This window comes from Balaenoptera musculus, chromosome 18 (assembly GCF_009873245.2).
Source record: "Balaenoptera musculus isolate JJ_BM4_2016_0621 chromosome 18, mBalMus1.pri.v3, whole genome shotgun sequence".
Lineage (NCBI taxonomy): Eukaryota > Metazoa > Chordata > Mammalia > Artiodactyla > Balaenopteridae > Balaenoptera > Balaenoptera musculus.
In genome coordinates, this window is record NC_045802.1 from 6,842,562 (window position 1) to 6,865,397 (window position 22,836).

The following is a 22,836-nucleotide window of genomic DNA, read 5'->3' on the forward strand; positions in this document are numbered from 1 at the left end:
ATAAGTGATACCGTATGGTTTTTGTCTTTGTCTGACTTATTTCACTTCGTATGATAATCTCTAGGTCCATCCATGTTGCTACAAATGGCATTATTGCATTCTTTTTTATGGCTGAGTAATGTTCCATTGTATATATGTGCCACATCTTCTTTATCCATTCATCTGTCGATGGACATTTAGGTTGCTTCCATGTCTTGGCTATTGTGAATGGTGCTGCAGTGAACATTGGAGTGCATGTGTCTTTTTGAATTAGAGTTTTCTCCAGATATATGCCCAGGAGTGGGATTACAGACTCATATGGCAACTCTATTTTTTGTTTTTTGAGGAACCTCCATACTGTTCTCCATAGTGGCTGCACCAATTTACATTCTCTTGGGGGGAGAACTTACATGTGTCACGAGCCGTTGAACCGAGGGCGACAGTCTGCGTGGGCTGAACAAAGGTTGATGTCACCCTGGCTGGGCTCATGATGTGGGGAGAGCGGGCTGTGAGAAAGATGACCCCTCAGCCCAGGCCGCCTCCTGGCAGCGTGCCTTCCCGGGTGTAGACGGGCTGCCACGTGGGCTACGGTCCCACCCGGCCCTCTGGCGCTCCTGGGGCAGAGGTTGGGCAGTCCCTCCATGCCCTTCTCTCTGCATGGTTCCTACAGGCTGGCCGGTCCTTCTGGCCTCGTGCTCGCGATCCGCACCCACCCCGCCCCCATACAGTCCAGGGTATGATCTACTCACTTTGGATGAACTTCACCCCCCTGGTCTCTTTGGGACTTTGCCTTTTGGTTCACTGGACGCTCTGCTCTTACAAATCAGAGCGCTGGCTCTCACAGCTGTTATCTCTGGACTGGAAGCCAATGGCCAAACCTTGACCCCGTGTTGGTCTTTGCCACCCGGGAAAGCGCGGTTTCACTCCTCCCCAGGAAGAGCCGTGCTGATTTAGGAGCGCAGAAAAGAAAAGCACAGGAAGACATGAACGTATTTGAAACATATTTCAATGCATGATAACGTCACTGTCCGTCTCCACTTTAGACTACTCAGTAGCTTCCTGCTGATCTTAACATAAAGAAGAGAATCTCAAACATGGCCCAAAGAGCCTAAATGGTCTGGCTTCGGCCTTCCTCTCCAGCTAATCGTCCACTCCAGCCCCTCCAGCCTGCTTTCTGTACCTTGGAAGAGCCATGCTGCTCCCCCACTGAGTCCTCCTTCCTCTGGGAAGCCCCTCTAGACACCCCCAGTCCCTGTGACGAACTCCCATAGCCCCACTCCTTTAATTTCAGGAATTTCTTTCACTTGCTGGATTATTTGGTTGCCATCTCTCTGTCCCCGAGTCTGTAAGCTGTGAGAGAACTGGCATGTAGTTGTCTTTTTCATCACTATTTTCATTCTTTTTTGGTCACGCCATACGGCTTGAGGGAGCTTAGTTCCCCGACCAGGGGTCGAACCGGGCCCCCCCCCTGCAGTGGAAGCTCGGAGTCCTTAGCACTGGACCGCCAGGGAATTCATTATTTTCATTCTTCAGTGAATGGATGAATGAATGAATGGGATAGATGGATAAATGGATGGATGCAGGGATGGTAGTTACTGGTTAAAGGCAATCGTGCAACTCTGGGTCCTAATCCAAATTGGTCCATCAGAGTATCAAGGAGCAGGCACAGCCTGATGAATGGTCGGAATATATATAGCTGCCTATTTGGGGATAATTTGAAATAGAAAAATTAAGTCCTCCTAAATCACCTGGTCCCACCTCCAGGAAATTTTACCAGTTAGGGTTATTCCTTTGTGCTGGTCCTCAAGAAACTTTTACTAAAATTCCAATAATTCTAGGAGAGTTCAGTCCTCACGAGCTATATTTTAGGCAGCAGAATTCACGGCTGAGCCCTGGAGATCAGGGGGAGAAGGAGGATGGGGAAAGAAGAGAAATGGAGAGGTGGGGAGGGAGACAGACCGTGAGAGGGACCCTGAGAGCGAGTCAAGCCAGAGAAGGCGTCATCAGCTTCACAGATTTGCGAAGATCCCATCCTTTTACTTTTACGCTTCAGGATCCAGCAAAAAGTCATTTCGCTGCTTTGAGTTTTTCCCCCAAAGCACAAGGATACAAAAACAAACCAGGGAAACTTCTTCAGAGGTAATTGGAAGCACATGGATGTGAGATGTTTAGCATTTGAATATATCCTCTTGGAAAACTCACTCATTCATCCATTTACTCATTAAAGAAATACTATTGTCAATCACGTGCCTGGCCCCGGGGGCACTGGAAATAGAGAATGAACCAAACAGACTGCGTTTTTACCCCCATAGGATAGTGGGAACTTCCCACAGGGGCTTTTAGAGAATAGACATGCGTTCTTCTGGGTCCACCCAGACTCCCCTGGCTTGTAACTGCCTGGAAGCAGTGGGAAAGGGGGGATCTGGGGAAAGTTGGGAACTGTATGACATTGTTGAGAGGCACAGAGAGCATCGAAAGGGAAAGGAAAGAATATTCTCTTTTCCCATCTTTTTAAATTTTTGGTGCCAGGACCTGGGCAGATGAGGGGAGAGAGGGATGTGGTTAGAAGCTGGACTCCAGGAAGTGTCATCTGTGTGGTTTGAATTACTCTAATGGCCTGATGCCAGCCTGTAGCTTTGAAGCTTTGCAGCAAATAGAGAAAAGATGTCTGATCTGCAAAGGAGAGTTTAACTGGCTGGTGGTGCGAGAATCAGATCTGCTACATCTTATTTCACTTTACTTATTTCCTTTTGTTCCCGATATTCAATTTCTACCCTTCTTCAGTTATGTAAGAGCTGGAATCTTCATGTTCTAGCATCCTACCCTTAATGAAATTCCTTCTATTCCTTTTCTTACTTTTATTACACATTCTTCCCCCAGCCCCAGGCCATTACAGAGGGCACGTACAAAATAAAGCGATTCTGCGATTTCAATAAAAGCCATGTAATCTCTTCCTAAAGCACCACTCTGCTTTGGAAAAATCAATATTCCTCCATTGGCAATTTCCCATAATGTGGTTAGTTTAACAAAATTTGAAAAATCAAAATGTTGTGAGAACAATTGCATTCTTCCAAATTCTCCTTAATTTCCTACCCTCCAGTGTTTCTTAGACTCTTTCACGTCTTACCTCATTGTTGGCTAAGGGAAAAGGTCAAGAAAAGCTGGCCTTGAACCGTTTCAGAAGAAAGGGTGTATCAGTCAGGGTGGCTTGGTTGAAAGGGATAGAAACTCGCTGTGAGTGAGCCCAAGTGGAAAAGGCGTGGATGGAGGGTGTGGGGCTTGTTAGCAGAGGGACGCGAGGGCACCTAGGCAACAGAAGGAGCAGATGTCCCCCATAGAGGCCCAAAGCGAGCGGTCCCTTCCCATCCCACACTCAGCTGGACAACTATGAGGATGGTGGGGGTGCAGCTGGAAGAAGAGGTTCTTCTGTTTGGAAAAGGTGTCTGGGCTGAGGGCTTGAGCGTGCTTAATGGGCAAAATGATTGTCTTCTTGCCCCACGGTGCGGGGCCCCGTTCTGGACTCCCCTGCTTGGCGAAAAGGGAAAGCTTTCAGCAGAGCTGTCTACAAGAGCTGTGTCCACTTCCTCACCAGTGGAGCTTCCAGCCATCCGTCTCTGCCCTGGAACTGTGCATGGCTAGTTTACCCACAGCCTCCATACTGCCAACTCCAGTGGACTTTCTGGTCCTTCTGTTGCTCTACCGGACACTGTTCCCTGGGCATCTCTGATACGCCCCGTCCTTGCTGTCTTCTCCTGCACTGGCCTCTCTTTCGTGCTCTTCTGCCAGCTTCTCCTCCTCCTCTTGTCCCCTAGTTGTGGGAGTTGCTCAAGGCTTGGCCCTGGGCCCTCTTCTAGTCTCTGTGTTCTCCCGTTAAGCAGGTCCATCAATAACATTCCCGCTTAGGGGTGCCCCGGGCATCTCAGTCTTAACATACAAAACAGAGCCCTAGAAGCGCCTCCCTCAGTCCAAGTCTGATCCTCTGCCACTCTTAGTAAGAGGTGCCATCACCCCTGCCCCATCACTATCGCCCCCTGGTTACTGGGTTCCATCCTCGATTCCTTGCATTTCCACTCTCTGCTGTAGAACCCAATAGCACGTTCATTTGGCTGAACCTCAAATATATCTGCCATAAGCTTGTCTCTCTTGGTCTCCGCCACAATCATCTGGGTCAACGCCACCATCATATCTCACGTGGTTGACCAAGCAGCCTCCTAACCAGTCTCATCCAACCAGTTTTCCATAGAGCATTCTTTGAAAGGACGATTATGTCACGTCCCTACTTAAAATCCTTCAATGACGTTCCATTGCCCTAAAGATAAAGGCCAATATCTTCTCCAAGTCCCACTAGGTTCTGCCTATTCTAGCTCCTCTTCACTGTACACCCTCATCCACGCCTGTCTCCTGCTCTCTCACTCGGCCAAGGCACACAGGATATCCCTAAATTCTTGGAATACACAAAGCTCTTTCCTGCCCTAGGACCTTTCTACTCACTCTTTCCTCTGCCTGGACCGCTTCCCTCTATGGCTTTTTTGTTGTTATCTTTTTTTTTTTTTTTTTTTTTAATTTAAGTTAAGGTTCAAATTTGGATTCTTTTTTTTAAAGAAATTCACGTTCTTTTATTTATTTATTTATTTATTTATTTATTTATGACTGTGTTGAGTCTTCGTTTCTGTGCGAGGGCTTTCTCCAGTTGCGGCAAGTGGGGACCACTCTTCATCGCGGTGCGCGGGCCTCTCACCATCGCGGCCTCTCTTGTTGCGGAGCACAGGCTCCAGACGCGCAGGCTCAGTAACTGTGGCTCACGGGCCCAGTTGCTCCGCGGCATGTGGGATCTTCCCAGACCAGGGCTTGAACCCGTGTCCCCTGCATTGGCAGGCAGATTCTCAACCACTGCGCCACCAGGGAAGCCCTGTTGTTATCTTTTTTCATCATTATGTTATCATTTATGACTCAGCTTAAATGTCACCTCCTGCAAAAGACCTTGGCAGATTACCCTATACTCTGCTCTAGTACTCACTTATTCCCCTCCAAATCAGATCAGCATTTGCAATTATTTATTTGTTTATTGCATCTCACATTAGACCATGAGCACCCCAAGGACAGGGATAATAACATCTGCCATGTTCTCCATTTTTCCTCAATGCCTAGCAGAAGACCTGGGAGGTCATATGTGCTCAAGCAATGGTGTTTGAAGGAATGCATAAAAACAGCATTGGTGATAACTAATGCCCTGTGAGTCAGGGTTCTCGTTTTGACTACTGAACTGTAGATATTTTTGTTGGTGAAACTTTTGGGGAAAATATTTAAATAATCTAGAATTGGGATCATGTTATGTCTGAGTAAGATGTACTCAGAGAATTCCATGCTGCATTAATTTTCAAATAGAACAAAGCTACATTCCTTCAGAAGACACCAGAGGAGGAGAATTTCTATGACAAGACTATTTCTCACACCAATTCAAAACGTCTCCTAGTAAGTAAGATATAAACAGAGTATCTTTGAAGTTAATATGGAAACTGCATTGGAATCTCGATATGCGATGAAGCAGAAAGGGTGAAGGTAACACTGAGATGCTTTTTTTTGGAACAAACTACAACGTGCTATCAATAAAAACATTCAGACTCTGACCACCTTCTCCCCGCTAGAAAAAAAAAAAAAAGTTATTTAAAAAGAATTCTTCAGCATCATCAAACAGGAGATAAGATTATTTGAAGATGAAGTCTAAGGAGATATTTGACATTAGCTCGTAATTACCTCCTCACAATTCTTTTCAAAAAAAAAAGGAAAAAGAGCTTTTTAGTAACTGCAAAATTTTCAATAAAAATAAGTTTGCCCTTCAACAACAATACCATTGAACCACATTTTTTTTTGAGATTGGGCTCTGATAAAAAGATCAAATAATCTTCTTTTATTTTTCATTACTTACGATTAAATGTTCTTCATTTATGTAGTTTTTGCTTATTTTTCAAACACTTCACTTTTACTAAGGTTGTCTAAAAACTTTATGTTTGAATGATAAAATACAACCATTATAAATGTTTTTCTTAGTATTTGTAATATGTTTATAATTTCTCTGATGTGTAAATATTTGTTTTCACTGTTTTTTAAAAAATTTGGTAAATTTCACACTCATAAAAATATCCATAAAAGTTAACACCAATACTTTACAATAAATGTAAAGACATGCTGATGTGACCACATTGCTGTTTCGTCCCAGTACTGCCATCCTAGCCTTGCTTGACCCCAGAAGCCGAAGGCATTGGATGGGGAGACTGGTCAGCCATTGGGGTTCCCTGTCTATTATATGATGCTTCACGTTGATGGGGAGTTTGACTTTGCTCAGATTTGGTGATCAAGGTGTTCATAGCCTACCTGCTCTGATGTTGACTTAGCTGGTGTGCCGGATCCAAACTGAGGTCATGTGGTTACTCACCCAGCGAAGAGGTTTAACTGTCACAGGACACATGCTATGTGTCTGTTAATCACTACAGTAACCCCATGGTGTGGGTAGCACTAGTACTGTGTTTCAGTTGAGGACACTAGGGCTTAAAGAAGTTAAGTAATTTCTCCAAGATTTCACAGCTAGTGAGTGTAGGAACCAAGAGCTGAGCCCAGGCGGGCCTGACACCAAAGCCTTTTCCGCTCTGCTTCCAGACCTCACGGCAGTAACCACCAAAAATTGTGCTTTTGCAAGAACTCAGCTTCAACCTTTCTAAGAGAAAGAGGTGAAGGGTCAAAGTGGCTTTGTGTTGTGCTAGAACTGGGATGGAATTTCAGAACCAAGCCCAGGGCTGCAGAGGGTGAAAAGTGGTCCCGGCAAGTGAGCTGGGGACCATTCAGGAGCACCCTACCTTCTGCGCATGCTCCTAGCCGAGTGTAAACAGGAGAAAGGTCTTTATTCTCTTTCTGGCTCTTGCCTCCAAGAAGAGTTAATCCACTAAGACGAGAGAATAGAACTCAGTGTATGAGAACATCTGCGGAGGCTTTCCTCAAGTTCCAATTCCTGTAAATACTCCAAATCCAGTAAAACTTTAATTGCAGATATTTCATTAACTAAGTTGGATAATAAGTACTCCTGCTATTGCTGTTAATACCACTATTATTACTCTACTGGTTAAGGTTTTCAGAGAGACCTAACTCCACTGTCCTCTACTGCAGCTTCGTGGGGGACCCATCATCTCTGAGGGCGTGATGGAGCTTTGGAGAGAGGGATGGGAGTGTTGATGACAATTTAAAATAAAAACTTTTATTGCTTTTTATGTTCAGACTTACAAAGCTCACATTTTAATTGGTACTGTAATATCTGAACAAATTATCTTTAAATTATCACTATTATTTAGTTAAAGTTGGTTATTCTAACTATAACCTAATAGGTACTTAACATCAACTTACAGTAAGACATTCGGTACACTGTTTGCCTCAAATTGATTTTTAAATAAAATTCATAGATTTTCTTTCAAAGGGTGGAGTGCACACGCATGTGCAGCCCAATGGCTGTCAGGTAGCCCCAGAGATATTTAATCCGCACGCATCCTTTCAGATTATTGTGTTTGCTTTTGTTTGGGGCTTCAAATAAAAGCTATTTGCTGCTAAACTGAATGGGTAAAATGTACAAATAATAATTGACAAAGCATTCATGGCTATAGGCAAAGTAAAAATCTTTTGGAAATAGAATAAAACAATTATATGCACCAAAAGTATTGTGAAACACAGTTAAATCTCTCAAAGGTAATGGCAGATTGGAGTGGCTGTCACATCTGCTATGTCGTTCAATATCTAAAATAAATTATATCAGCTTTTCTTAGCCTGCGGGTTGATTTTAACTCAAAATAATTCGGATCCATACCAAGTCACAATAAAATGCAAATGGTCACCAGGCCTCGTATATTCCCAGAGTTGCAGCTAAAGTAGAATCCCACCAGGCCTTACGGGAAACATTCAGTTGACGTTTTAAGCAATTTAGCACTAAGAAATCAGAAATCCTTTCCGGTTTGGGTGTAAGTTCTATGTGTTGAAAAATGTACATTGTCCTATTGGAGGGTTTTTTTTGTTTTTGTTTTTTTTTCACTGAAGCCATCACTTTAAGGAGTATGGCTCTGCTGAATTCTTAAGAGACCGAGGGCTCTGGTTCTTTTTGCCTTTTTCAAAGACATGACAGTTTATTCAAGAGTAACCATTCTTATTCCCTGTACAAGTTTAAAGAAACTGGACTATTTAAACAGCCAACTAGACCTAAAGAGCTATTTTTTTAAATAAAGACTTTACTAGCGAACACTGGAAACAGTTTAAAAGTATATCAATAAGGAAAATGTTAAAATATAGAAAGATCTCAAAGCCATATAATTAAGTGAAAAAAAGTTGCAAAATAATATGTACAATACCATACTATTTATAAAAAGAATCCTCTAGATGTATACACTCACACCAAATTATCACAAGGGCTACATAGGGCGAGGAGATGAGGGTGGGGTGGCGAGGAGATGAGGATGGGGTAGAAAGGAGATGTACATGTATATCATTTTGAAGTTAAACTTTAAGGAGTGGGACTTCCCTGGTGACGCAGTGGTTGAGACTCTGCACTCCCAATGCAGGGGGCCGGGGTTCGATCCCTGGTCAGGGAACTAGATCCCACATGCATGCCACAACTGGGAGTTGGCATGCCACAACTAAGGAGCACATGTACTGCAACTAAAGGAACCGGCTAAGGGGCTTCCCTGATGGCGCAGTGGTTGAGAATCTGCCTGCCAATGCAGGGGACACGGGTTCGAGCCCTGGTCTGGGAGGATCCCGCGTGCCACGGAGCGGCTGGGCCCATGAGCCACAATTACTGAGCCTGCGCGTCTGGAGCCTGTGCTCTGCAACAAGAGAGGCCGCGATAGTGAGAGGCCCGCGCAGCGTGGTGAAGAGTGGCCCCCGCTCGCCGCAACTGGGGAGAGCCCTTGCACAGAAACGAAGACCCAACACAGCCATAAATAAATAAAATAAATAAAGATATATGAAATTGCTAAAATTAAAAAAAAAAAAAAAGATGAGGAACCGTCTAGCCACAACTAAGGAGCCCGCCTGCTTCAACTAAGACCCAGCGCAACCAAAGAAATAAATAAAATAAATTAAGAAAAAAGATTAAGGAGCAAAACAAAAGCAAATGCCAAGTGAACTGATGAGGATGAGTATAATTTTTGTGACTTTCTGTCTGAATTTAAAAAAAAAAAAAAATCCCACAAGGACTCAGAGGCAAAGAATATACAAATCAATTTTCACTGCAAAGTAAAGGAGCTGTTACAGTGGAGGATTACTGGACTGAATGTCAATATTATGACATAGTATGAGTGTGTTTCATGTTTGGTAATTGCAACCATTGTTGCTTTTGTTGTGGTCATCCGTGTACAATGCTTGGTGTCAGTCTATTTATGTCTTGTAAAAATAAAATACAGTGTGTGTGTGTGTGAATAAAAAAAAAAAAAAAAAAAAAAAAAAAAATAATTCTCTAACCCAAAAAAAAAAAAAAAAAAGCAAATGCCAAAAGGCAAACAAACAAACAAAACCCTGAGGACTCTAAACTACTAACAGTATGTATTAGTTTGCTAGGGCTGCTACAACAAAATACCAGAGACTGGGACGTTTAAACAACAGAGATGTATTTTATTTTCCCACAGTTCTGGAGGCAGGAAGTCCAAGGTCAAGGTGTCCGTAGGGCTGGTTTCCTGGCCCCGCCCCCCGCCCCGTTTGCAGTCACCTTCTCCCTTTGTCTTCATGTGGCCTCTTCTCTGTGCGTGTGCGAATCCCAGACATCTCTCCCTGTGTCCTAATCCCTCTTCTTATAAGGACAGCAGTCATCTTGGATTAGGGCCCCAGCCTAGAGACTTCATTTTAGCTTTAATCACCTCTTTGAAGACCCTATGTGTGTACAGTCACACTCTGAGGTCCTGGGGGTTAGGACTTCAACATACGAGTTTGGGGATGGACACAATTCAGCCACAACACGGTATTTTTATGATTTGATTTGATTTTATGGGAATAGATGCTGCCTGCCTTAAACACAACACAATTTTAATGAACCCCACTTGGACAATAATTTTTCATGACCATTTGAACACTGATTACAGACTTAATTGGATACATTTTCTAAACAATTTAAACTAAAATTATAGTCTTACCATGACTGACCATTCGAAACTTTCAGTATTTTCATTTTAAATTCTAGAGCAGGCGGCTTACGTGCCACAGTATGTTAGTTTTAACAACTACGTGGTTTTACACTATAGAAAGGCTACAGACACACTGAAGGTGGCTTTGACAATCTGGTAATATCGCCTTCATCTTCACTAGGACGCAGTTGAAAGGTTGTACCCAGTACTCGAAGGTCATTCCTCTGAGGCTCCTTCCTTCCTGCTCCCATGGAGCTTGACTCGTGTTTCCATCGCCCTCCTTGACTGTACCCAGCTTGTGGAATACTGTACGTGTTCCAGTCTGGATTGTGGGTTAATCAAGCAAAGACTGTGTATCCACACATCTTTCCATCCCTCAGCATCTAGCGAAGGTGCCCCCTAGCAGGTGTTATGGTTTGAATTGTGTCCCCCACAAATTTGTGTGTTGAAGCCCTAACTGCCAGTCCCTCAAAATGTGACCTTTTTGGGGAACAGGGTCATTACAGATGTAACTGGTTCAGATGAGGTCCTACTGGAGTAGGTTGGGTGGGTCCCTGACACAATATAACTGGTGCCCTTACAAAAAGAGAAGTTTAGACATGGACATACAGACACCTTGCGAAGATAAGGACAGACATTGGGACTCTGTTACAAGCCACAAGACATCTGGGCCGGAGACATGGAACAGATTCTCCCTCCAGCCAACCCCGCTGATGGCTTGAACTTGGACTTCTAGCCTCCAGAACCGTGAGGTAATCTCTGTGTTTAAGGCACCCAGTTCGTGGTACTATGTTATGGCAGCTCTAGGAAGCTGATAAAGTGAGTATCAATAAACACAGTGAAAAGGAGCCTTATTAAAAGTGTACCCGGGGGGGATTCCCTGGTGGCGCAGTGGTTGAGAATCTGTCTGCCAGTGCAGGGGACATGGGTTCGAGCCCTGGTCTGGGAAGATCCCACATGCCACGGAGCAACTGGGCCCGTGAGCCACAACTACTGAGCCTGCGCGTCTGGAGCTGGTGCTCCGCAACAAGAGAGGCCGCGATAGTGAGAGGCCCGCGCACCGCGATGAAGAGTGGCCCCTGCTTGCCGCAACTAGAGAAAGCCCTCGCACAGAAACGAAGACCCAACACAGCCAAAAATAAATAAATAAATAAATAAATTCATTAAAAAAAAAAAAAAAGTGTACCCGGGGGAATTCCCTGGCAGTCCAGTGGTTAAGGCTCGGAGCTTTCACTGCCTAGGGCGTGGGTTCAATCCCCGGCCCGGGAACTAGGATCCTGCATGCCAAGCCAAAAAAAAAATAGTGAACCCAGTACAGCATAAGTTAACACAGCATTGTAAATCAACTATACTTCAATAAAATTCTTTAAAAAAGAAGAAAAGAAAAAAAAGGTACCCAGACAATAGGCATCGCTGGGCCATGTGGGTCCCCTTCCTATAAATACTTGTTGATTTGATTCTCTTTGGTTTCTTGTCCCTTTTGTGCTCTCTCTCCTCCTGACAAAGCTGCACGGGCTCTTAAGTGACGGGCAGGAGGCCTGTTTCTTGCACTGCACAGGGTGCCTCAGTCTCTCTCCGACGAATCAAATATTCTTTGAGTGCTGCTGAGGCTGTCATTTGCCTAGAGTAACACACACCCAAAATAAGGGCTCAGATGAGAAGAGCTTTACGACCCAAGCTCACCAGCACAAACTTATTTGCAGGCACGTATTTTAACCAGCTCAGCAGCTGTCCCTGGGCCAGGCACAAATTGTACAGTGATGTTGTGTTTCTGGCTTTCACATTTGTTTACGATCTTGGAGACCATTCTTGACTATTTACAGCTACAGCTACATTTCTTACTTGGGAGCTGGTTTTGGGGATCCCCACAGCAGTTTTGGGGAACTGAGACAGAGAACCAATTTGCATTGGCAGCTCATGCACATACCCCCTCCTGTCAAGTGCTAGGTTCTTAGTGTCCTGTTGCTTAAAATTCAGGTGTCCTAGCAGCTGGGGGCCAGGATCCACAAAGCTGCAATCTTCATGCTTATTTCTTTGTTCAGTATGGATGCCTTGCCTCCCAATGCATCCAGAAGCAAAAAACCAGCTGGGATGGGTCCGTTAAAAAAAAAAAAAAAAAAGGAAAAGGAAAGGGGGTTCACATCTTTTGAGCACTTACATGTGTGAGTTCTGGGCAGATTTTAGCTCATTAAATCTCAACACTGATCAAACCACTGGAACACTGGGGATTGTACCTCTATTTCACCTGGAGCAATGGATGTCAGAGGAGTTAAATGATGTGCCCACACCCATTAGACTGGTTTATGGGGGGCTGGGATTAAAAGCACATCTGTCTGACTCTTGGGCTTGTGTTTTTCCACGTTACCAACAGAGGTTATGTCAAGGCTGGGCAGCAGTGTAGGCAGTAAACAGAAAAGGAGGCTAAGGGTTATAAAGGGCTATGAGTAGGTGTAAAACAGAGCTAAGAGTTTTCAGACAACCAAGGAACATGTTGCCGAGCTCTCATCCGATAAATAGGTCAAAGCAATTCATCAAGATGAAGAAACTTTTTGAGAAATTTGCTACAAAGATCTTTTGTCAAAAAAAAGGTTCTGAAGAACCTAGGGGCAGGACAGGAATAAAGACGCAGATGTAGAGAATGGACTTGAGGACACGGGGAGGGGGAAGGGTAAGCCGGACCGAAGTGAGAGAGTGGCATGGACATATATACACTACCAAATGTAAAATAGATAACTAGTGGGAAGCAGCCGCATAGCACAGGGAGATCAGCTCGGCGCTTTGTGACCACCTAGAGGGGTGGGATAGGGAGTGTGGGAGGGAGATGCAAGAGGGAGGAGATATGGGGATATATGTATACGTATAGCTGATTCACTTTGTTATACAGCAGAAACTAACACACCATTGTAAAGCAATTCTACTCCAATAAAGATGTTAAAAAAAAAAAAAAAGATCTTTTGTCATTATGGGGTCAATGTAATGATGTCTAAGGCCTTCCACCATTCAGGAACTGTCTAATCTCCCCCTTGGAAAGCGGGGCCGTGCTGGTGTGGGTTCAGCTGTGGGATGTGTCTAGGGGTGTGGGCAATGTTGGGAGGTGAGTGGCATTTACTAGAAGCAGGGCCTGGACACCTGGACACCAAGGAGATGCCAGGCCAGAGTCAGAAGGAACAGGCCAGTGCTGGGTCTCCAGGCCCCGTGAGGCTGGGCCCAAGGGTGTGTGTGTGTGTATAAAAGATGGAACCAGTGCTTGAAGAGGTCAAGAAGATGGAAATAGGGTAAGTCTGGAGTCATTCCCGACCCAAAGACAATCTGCTTCTGTGCTTTGTTTCTTTTTTAAAGTAGCACCTATGGCCTCTGGGGCGCACGTGTAAGGCACATACAAAGAAACAGGCAGAAGTAGTTTCCAACTGGCCATTTTTGACATCCACCCTTGATTAAAAGTGAGAGCACAGTGGAGCTCCAGGAAGGCTCCCTGCGGATGGTTCAATGGGATGTCGCCCTTGGATGCAGGGGACGCTGAGAACAGCTGGGACCAATGGGCGTAAAGCAGCTGAGGGTCTCCAGCCTTCCCATGCCCTGGGACGGCTGCAGACCTGCCTGGGACGACCTGGGAGCCAGAGCGGCCTGTTTATCTGAAGGAGGGCCATGTGTGATGTCACCCTGGCCTAAGGGTTCTGCCTGGTCCAGCTCCCCAGGCTCAATGAGCAGACGCCCCTGGCGCTGACTCCGGAGCCTGCGATGTGGCCCAGCGTGGGGACCGCTCTGTTCTCGGGGCCGGTCGTCAGCCTCCGTGGGAACGTGTACTGAGACCCTGTCACGGACCCTCACCCATCGGGCCTGCGCTGCAGCCTGAGGCCTCGGCAGACAGGTTGGGTAACGGAACATAGGCAAGCTGTGTACTTTGTCCATGAAACAGGGCCCACGCTCTAAGGGGGACTCGCCTTCTTGAAAAAGAATTCTGCTCCCCATCCCTCAGGGCCTGGCCCTGCCAGCTGCAGGGATTTCTTCTTTTTTCTTTTCTTTTCTGAAGCTTTGTATCTATTAGAAGTTCCAGAGTCAGGAGAATCACCACCAGTATTACACAGGCCACCAGGAAACTGCTGACACTCGCACTGAGCGAAAATGCCTGCCACACGGCCGCTCTCTTCCCACAGCACGGCTTCAGCCAGGTAGACCCTTCTCTTTGGTAATCTTCGTCCAGATTTGACAGGAGCTGCGGGCCCGCCGTGGAGAGGTCAACCGCAGCCAAGAGCATTGCTCCCGTGCAGCTGGTGAACGTTGCCTGTCGGGACCAGCTGCAGGGATTTCTTTCCAGCAGTTAAAATAAACAGTCCACATGTGCATGGCCAACCTTGGGGGAAAGGTGTCAGGAAGCAAAGAGGCCACAGGATTTGAACTCAAATGTTTTTGAGAGCAGCTCGGCTCTCTTGGCTTGGGAAGTAGCTTTTCTTTGAGTTTTAGAGTCTTGATAACTTTTGAATTGGAGGACAAGGTGGTGATCACGTGGTCCAACCTCCACATTTTATGGCAAAGGAAACTGAGGACAAGTCCATCCGGGATTGCCGTTGGATGGGAGAGCTGAGGCCCTAAGCCTACTCTGACCCTCGGGGCTGGGCTTCTCTGTCCCATGAAGAGGACCAGTGGGGACACGGGGTCAGAGAAGCCCCAGGGGAGACAGATGTGCTCTGGATCTGGAATTAGAGGACCCAGGGAGACAGTTACATCGCAGAGGAAAGCGAGAGGAGGGGTGAAGGGGTAAGTGCATGAAGGACAGACATGAAGGGTATCTTCCTGGGGCCAGTGAGGGCACCAGGCTGATAGGTTTGGGGGGAAAGTGAGAAGTAAAGCTGGGTAGTGAGTTGGTCAGAGCGAAGGACTGCAGAAACCAGGGTCCCTCCCAGCTAGTTAAAGCAGAAAGGACTTAATGGTATATATCACCTAGAGAATGGAACGGATAGACAAACAGGCTCTAAGCTGAGCCTCCAAGAGTGAACCCCTTCCCCACGCGGAAGAACTGGGCTGCCGGGAGGGCTGAGGCCTCCGTCACGATCAGAGAGCTGCCACGTTAAGATGCTGCCTGCAAACTAGAAGTCACTGCTTCCAAACCAGAACGCACGGCCCCTGTGTCATTTGTGCCAGCAAGACGGATGCTTTGTGCCTGGCTCCTCTTCCCACATACCCCAGTTGTGAATCAGAATCTCCCAGGGTTGCCTCCGAGAGGAGGAACTTAAATGAAAACTGGAACTCTAGCTGCAAGAGAGTCAGGAAAATGGATCTTAGCTTTCACTTGTGCAGCTAATGCAAAAGGGTTTGGAATGAGTGTTGAACAAGCCAGTCCCCGGGATTCGCTGCAGGTGGAGAGCCTGGAGCCGCAGGAGGGAGACCTGTGCCAGGGAGCTTGGGTTTTTGTGGTCAGAAGTGAGGAGTCACTGATAAGTCCTTGGCCCCAGGAGCGTCGTGAAAAAAGTGATTTTGAAAAGATTTATCTAAAAACATTATTCCAACTAGGTTTGTCACCAGGAAGTCTTAGGTAAAAAAGAAGATGTAGGAGACAGTTGCTGTGATCTGCTAAAAATCTCAGAGATAATGAAGGCCTGGAGCAGGGACAGCAGGAGCAGAGAGGAAGAAAATAATAACTAACAGTAAATTGAGACTATTCAGTGACTGATGAGACAGGTAACAAAATGAAACACAAACTCTGTGAGCAGAGACTGTCTCACTTGTCCTTGGACTCTTAGTGCCTCCCCCAATGCATGGCTTACAGTAGATACCCAATGAATGAACCTCAGGTGAGCGAGAAAGACAAGTCAAGACGGTAAATGATCATCAAAAAGCAGGTGATTAAATAACTATTTAAAACAATGAGACAACAGATTTTGCTATTTTTCCCTCTTTGTGACCGGCAACTAGAAAAGCACTTTACAAAGAGTGGGTGGGGGGAGAGACAGAGGGGTGGAGGAATGGGAGAAAGTGAAAAATAGAGCTGATTCTCTGGCAGAAGTGAGGGTCTAGGACGGTGCCTGAGTTGGGAGAATAATCCGACCCTGAGGGTCGCCCCGGGTGGGAATGAACAACACCCTCAGCCGGGCGGGGTGGACACCAGCTCCAGACGCTCAGTGACACATCGGCAGAGAGCAGAAGCTTCTCCAACAGAGCCTGCACACCCCGCAGCTGAGTTTTCTTTCTTTTCCTTCCATCCCCTTCCCCCCCCCCCAACCCATTTCCACAAACTCCAGAACATCATACTTAGAGAACTAAAGTATAAATTTTTTAAATAGCAAAGGACTGGACCCAGCTGAGAATCAAAGTGCTGACATCAGAAGAAAGATGGAGGTCATCTCAGTGACTGCACACGGAAAAGACACCAATGTTAAAGCAGAGAAGATAACAGATCCGGCCTGTGAATGGTGAGAATCCAATAGAAGCACAATTGGTGTCCCTGAAGCAGAGGATTGACAAGAGGACCAGAAGATGTCCTCAGAGATACATATGAAAAATTTCCCAGGCAGAACTGAATCTGCAGGTTAGAAGCACGCTCCACATTCTTGGAGATTTTGACACTGAAAGCTCTTTGCCAAGACATAGCCTGGAGAAGCTGTTGAACTGGAGGCTTAAACAAAGAAATCTCCAGGCATCCAGAAAAACACAAATCAACTACAAAAGAGACAAATTAGACTGGCCTCAGAATTGTTCACAACAGTCAGAGCCTGAGAACATTGGAGTAATGTCTACCAAGTTCTAAAAGAACGTGCAGCCTAAGATCATTCCACCCCATCAAGGTGCCATTCAAACGTAAAGGTAACAGACAGACATCTTTAGGCAGTGCTGTGAATCTTCTTAAAAAGATATTTTACAACAAAAACTTACCCACCGATAGATGACTCATGATTTAAAAACCATCAGGAGTAGGGAAGCTTTGATGAAAGGCTGGTAAGTGAATATGGAATCCATTTAAATGTAGAGTTAAAACTGAATAATTATGATACCACATAATTAGAGAGCAGTGTATGTGTTAGAAATATGGAAAGTATTAAAATAATCATATAACTTACAAAATTCAGAGGGGGTCAGATGGAAGAAGTAATACCTCTTTCATCTTTCAGAGAAAGGAATCAATTGTCTGAAACTGAAACATAAAGTACTAAAGATAAATAATAACCCCTTCTTTTTTCTTCATAATCACTCATTCTTTAATCCTAGAGGGATATTTAGGAAACAACCCTCTGGTGGTGAAGAAACTTTTATGTGACTGTGATTCTTTGAGTTTCATTTCAATGTCTTTTGTTGAATGCAACTAAAATTCAAAACAGCTTCTATTATATGACCCCAAGTTTATAAAGCAGTTTTGCTCACGAACCGTCTCTGCTGTCAATATGAACAGAGAATATTCAGATCATGTTCTTATTTGTGCGTGATGGGCTTGGGGTAAAACTAAAGTGAAAACACTTTTCATCTCTTCATGTTTAAGACTCTGAATTCTTTATAATAAGCATTTTTTAAAATACAGAAACAGTGTATTTTATTTTATTATATGATTTATTACAGTAGAAAGGCTGGAGGGAAATCGCCAAGTCCCTTCTGGGGGGTGTGTGAATGTGCATGACACTCAGTGGTGCAGCCCCACCTGCAGGAAAAGTCCAGATTTCCGAGCTACGGGCGGGGCTTCTGAGCTTCCTTGTGTCGTGGTCCCGGCTCGCTTTTCAAGCCTCAACTTTCTCATTCCCTCCCTGTCAAAGTCAAGTCCTCCATGCTCCAGCCACACCGAGCTACTCACAATTTCCTGGCCAGTTTGCCCGCTCTCATTTCTGGGCCTTTGCATTTCTGTTTGCTCTGCTCGCATCACCCTCTGCCCTTTTTCTCTGAAGCTCTGCCAGGCTCCTTTTCCTGGGTAAGGCCTACTCATGTTTTTTGAAAAAAAATTTTTATTTTTTTTTTACTGTGGTAAAATATATGTAACATAGAATTTACCATTTTAACCACTCTTAAGCGTACAAGTCGGGGCATTAAGTACATTCATGATGTTGAGCAGTCATCCCCACTATCCGTCTCCAGAACTCTCTTCATCTTCCCAAACTGAAACTCTGTCCCCGTCTCCCCATCCCTGCCTTCCCCCAGCCCCTGGTCACTTCTCTTCTACTTTCCATCTCTATGAATTTGCCTATTCAAGGTACTCCGTATAAGTGGAATCATACAATATTTGTCCTCTTGTGGCCTCTTATTTCACTTAGAATAGTGTCTTCAAGGCTCATCCGTGTTGTAGCATGTGTCAGAATTTCCATCCTTTTTAACGTTGAATAATATTCCATTGTGTGACGATACCACATTTTGCTTTTCTGTTCATCTGTTTGGGTAGTTGCCACCTTTCGGGTACTGTGAATAATGCTGCTATGAACACTGTGTACAAATCCTTCCCATTTTTATGGATTCCACTTGGACATTATTTCTCCCCAATGCCAGTTTTGATTCCCCTATTTGGGGTTGGGTATCTGTCCGTTGTGTTCTCATGACATCTTGTGCGTACACATCAGGTTTGTTAGGTTGTATCACAATTGCTGGCTTCGAAGTTCTGCTTGTCTTCTTCCTCCGCTAGACTTAATGGGCTTCTTGAGAGCAGGTGACTCAGCGTCCCTAGTGGTTCACCTAGCGCTGAGAACACAGGTCGCCCTCAGCACTCCGTGGAAAGGGATTTATGGGCCAGGGCTGCACCATATTCTGGTAACACAGCTGGACCGCTGATGCCAGAGAATGTAAGAAGCCCACAGATGTTCTAATATGCAAACCTATCAGAGTTCAAAGCTGGTAGGGAAAGAGGAGAACAAAAATCAAAAACTAAACAAGTGAGAAATAATGAGGTAGGATCTCGGAGGATGTCAGATCCTTGGGAGCTATGATTCAAAGAAACAAGTGCGTTGGGAGATAAAAGAGGGAAACACATAAAGCATAAGGAATATTTGTGGGCTGTACTAAGCGAGACGTATGTGAATAAAACACATGAGTTTGAAGATTATGGGGGAGATCAACGAGAAAAATGCTGCTCTCGGGAGCTAGTTCTTTGTGAAAAGGTCCCTGGACGTCGGGAGGCTGTGGGCAGAGCGCTGCCTCACGGAGCACGGGGCAAGTGCTGAGCATCCTGGGTGCACTGGACCACTTGGTCTCCTGCGAGCCGGCGACGTAGACCTCCTCCTCCTCTGGAGGTGGGAGGAGTCACCCAAGTCTGCCTGGCTAATTGGTCGTGGAACCAGTGTTCAAAGTAGGTATGCATCTAATTCAAGTTCTTTCTACAATATCCTGCTATCTTCTGAGAAGCAACCAGAAGGTTTGGAGTCTGCTTTTACTTTCATCATTGTCACGGGTGCACGGTTGGGTCTGGTGGTAGGCAGAATAATAGCCCCCTGCGCCCACCCCAAAATGTCTACACCCAAATCCACGGAACCCGTGAGTTCCACTTTCCATCACATGGCAAAGAGGAATTAAAGCTGTTGATGGACCTAAGATTGCTAATCAGCTGACCTTAACATATAGGGGGATTATTCTATATTATCTGTAATCACATGGAATCCCACAAGTCCTTAAAAGCGGAACAGATAAGTAGGCCAGAGTGAGGCAATGTGGGAAGGACTCAACCTGCCATTGCTGTCTCTGAAGATGGAGGAAGAGGCCACAAGCCAAGGAATGCGGGCAGCGCCCAGAAGGTGGGACAGGCAGGAAAACAGATTCTCCCTTAGAGCCTCCAGAAGGAAATGCAGCCTTACTAACACCTAGATTTTGGTCCAGTGTGACCCATTTCAGACTTCTGAGCTGTGAGATAATAAAGATGCATTGTTTTGAGCCACCCAGTTGCTGGTCGTTTGTTCCAACAGCCCTAGGAACTCACACAGATCCAGAGCCTTAGATGTCATGTTGTCCTTGATGTCTTTGCAGTGGAACACCATTACTCTACTGTCCATTCAGGTAACTTCAAGTCTTTATATACATGAAATATGTGTAAGGCATTTCCTCATATAGTTTTTCATTTGTCACTAAATCATTCTTAGAAGCGGGATTGGCATTCTCTTTCCTTTGGATAGGTAAGGGATCTGAGAAACGGAGTTGAAATCACACAGCTTGGAAGTGACCCAAATAATAATAGACCCCTAAATGTGGGATGGTGTCTTTGCCTTCCATGTACCAACTGCTTGGTAGGTAAAGAACGGGAGACATGAGGGTGGGAAGAAAGGGCAGAAGAGCATCCAGAAGAAGTTCCCCAATGCCCGGGGACATGCAAAGGCCAAAGGTCCAGGTGCAGGGGGCATGGTGATCAGTGAGGCGGAAGGGGTGGGGAGGCTGGTCGTGCTCTGTTTGGAAGCTGTGGCCAGTTTGATAACATCTTTCCCTCTTTTCCCACCTAATTTCCTTTTTCTTCTCATTCCTATTGTCCTGGGATGGAGACAACCAGTAAAGCCTTAGCATGTTAGCTTTGCCTCAGTCTTTACTCTCTAGGGAAGCTTGGCTCAGAAATATATACCAAGGGATGGTCAAATTTCAGCTAAAACGTGGAGGTAGCTCTTTGGAGAAATTGAGGATGTAAGGGATTCTTAGTAATTATGTAGGGGTCCCTAGATCATCGTCACCGCTAAGAAAGGACACACTGGAGGGAAGATGGGAGGGGTGGGTGCCTTAAATGAACTAGGGGTGTGTGTGGGCAGGAGAATAACAGTGACTCAGGGAAGAAGGGCAGAAAGGAACAGAGTAATTCAGGAGGGATGGAGTCAGATTTGGGCGCTTATGTGAACTAATTCATCCTGCACCCAATGCACGACTCTCCTCTGCAACCTCCCCACACGGCAGGGCCTTTGTGCCTTCTGACAGCCTCTGCTTGAACACTTCCTGTAATGGCAGTCTCACCACTCACAAAGAGCTGCTTCCATTTTTTGCACAGTTCGGAGCCAAACGGAATGAAAATCTGCCTACTTGCAATTTCTACCCATGCGTTCTGTTCTGACCACTGCAGCAACTCACACGAGGTATCATGCCTTTTCTACACTGCAGTCCTTCAAATATGTGAAGACAGTTATCTGTTCCTTCTTCTTCTTTGGGGGTTTAACAGCTCACTCGTGTTTCACCCATGATGTCATTTCTAGGTCTTTTGTTACCCTGGTTGGTCACCTTTGGACACACTCAGGTGTGTTAATGAACCATGAAGGGTCGAGCCCAGCACTGGACACCGCCTCCACCGTGACCTGATGACACTGGATCCAATGTTATTGTCTCTGTGCAGAGCTATCTTGTTCTGATAATGAAGCTCGGATGGGACTTGCCCTCTGGCAGCCTTTCAACATAGTGGGCCACGCGGAGCCTAAAATCAGCTTTAAAACCCAACTCCCTCCTCTGGTCAGATCATATATTCCAGGGACTCTGATTATTTGGATTCCACTTCGTGACTAAAAAATGTTGACACCAACAGAACAGCACCAACTTTTAAAAACTGTCACGAGGAAGGATCTCTGAAAGAGACAGAGGACTAGAGGAAAATGGTACCAGCTGGAAGGTCAGATCTACACAATGTAGAATTTTAGAACTAGTAATAAATATGTGGTTAAGTGTAAAAGCGTTTTCAAAAGTCATTTTAAAATTTCTTTAAAGAATAAAGCTTCACATCCTTGTCAACACTTGGTATTTCCAATCCTTTTTAATCTTAGCCATTCTGGTGAGGGTGCGGCAGTGCTATGCCACTGTCGTTTTAACATTAAACATTTATTAAATGCATACGTGACATGCTTATAAAATGGAGTATTAGCTGTAAATGAAGGTTTTCAAAGGAGGTTTAATATTCTGGGGATATGCTTATGATATGCTAAAGATGAAAAATAATATATAAACTCTGTGTACAGTATACTTTTGTTTTTATTTTAATATATACATATTAATAAAGAGGACTGAAAGAAATTCACCAAGATATCAGGGCAGACCTTGCTTTATTGCGCTTCACAGATGTCGCTTTTTTAAACAAATCGAAGGTTCGTGGCAACCCTGCCTCAAGCAAGTCTGTCGGCGCCGTTTTTCCGACAGCATTGGTTCCCCTCGTGCCTCTGTGCTACATTTTGGTAATTCTCTCAATATTTCAAACATATCATTATTATATTTGTTATGATGATCTGTGATCAGTGACCCTTGATGTTACTACTATGACTCCCTGAAGGCTTGGATGATGGATAGCACTTTTAAGCAATGAAGTATTTTTTAATTAAGGTATGTACTTTTTTTTTTTTAGACATAATGCTCTTGCACACTTAACAGACTACAGTGTAGTGTAATCGTAACTCTTATATGCACTGGGAAACCCCGAAATTCGTGTGACTCACTTTCCCGTGATATTCACTTTATTGTGTTGGTCTGGAACCAAACCCACAGTATCTTCGAGGTCTGCCTGCAGTTGATTCTAGGTGATGGGATTAGTTTCTTTTTCCTCAACTTTCCTATAATTACGAGGTGTTCTACAATGAGCAGAAGAAAAAGCAGCAGAAGAAAAAACAACAAAGAATATTTTCAAGCATAGTGTCTGCCTGGGAAAATGGAAACGTCTATGTTCAAAAAATAAACTGTGCTTCTCCGGGCCTGTTCTGTCACCTGTAAAACGGACCTCTGCCAAGACCATAGCACAGTGCTTGTCACCAAGTAAGCCTCAAAAAATGACAGCTTTTGAAAACGTAATGCTTCCAGGATTGCAGCG

General features: G+C 45.0%; 1 long non-coding RNA gene across 1 annotated transcript; it reads left to right on the plus strand.

Annotated features, from left to right (window-relative positions):
- Positions 1-19,791: 19,791 nt before the first annotated feature.
- LOC118883960 lies at positions 19,792-22,354 on the plus strand. Its single transcript, XR_005017150.1, has 3 exons — positions 19,792-20,078; positions 21,046-21,130; positions 21,248-22,354. It is a non-coding gene; the product is annotated as an uncharacterized LOC118883960 (long non-coding RNA).
- Positions 22,355-22,836: the final 482 nt, after the last annotated feature.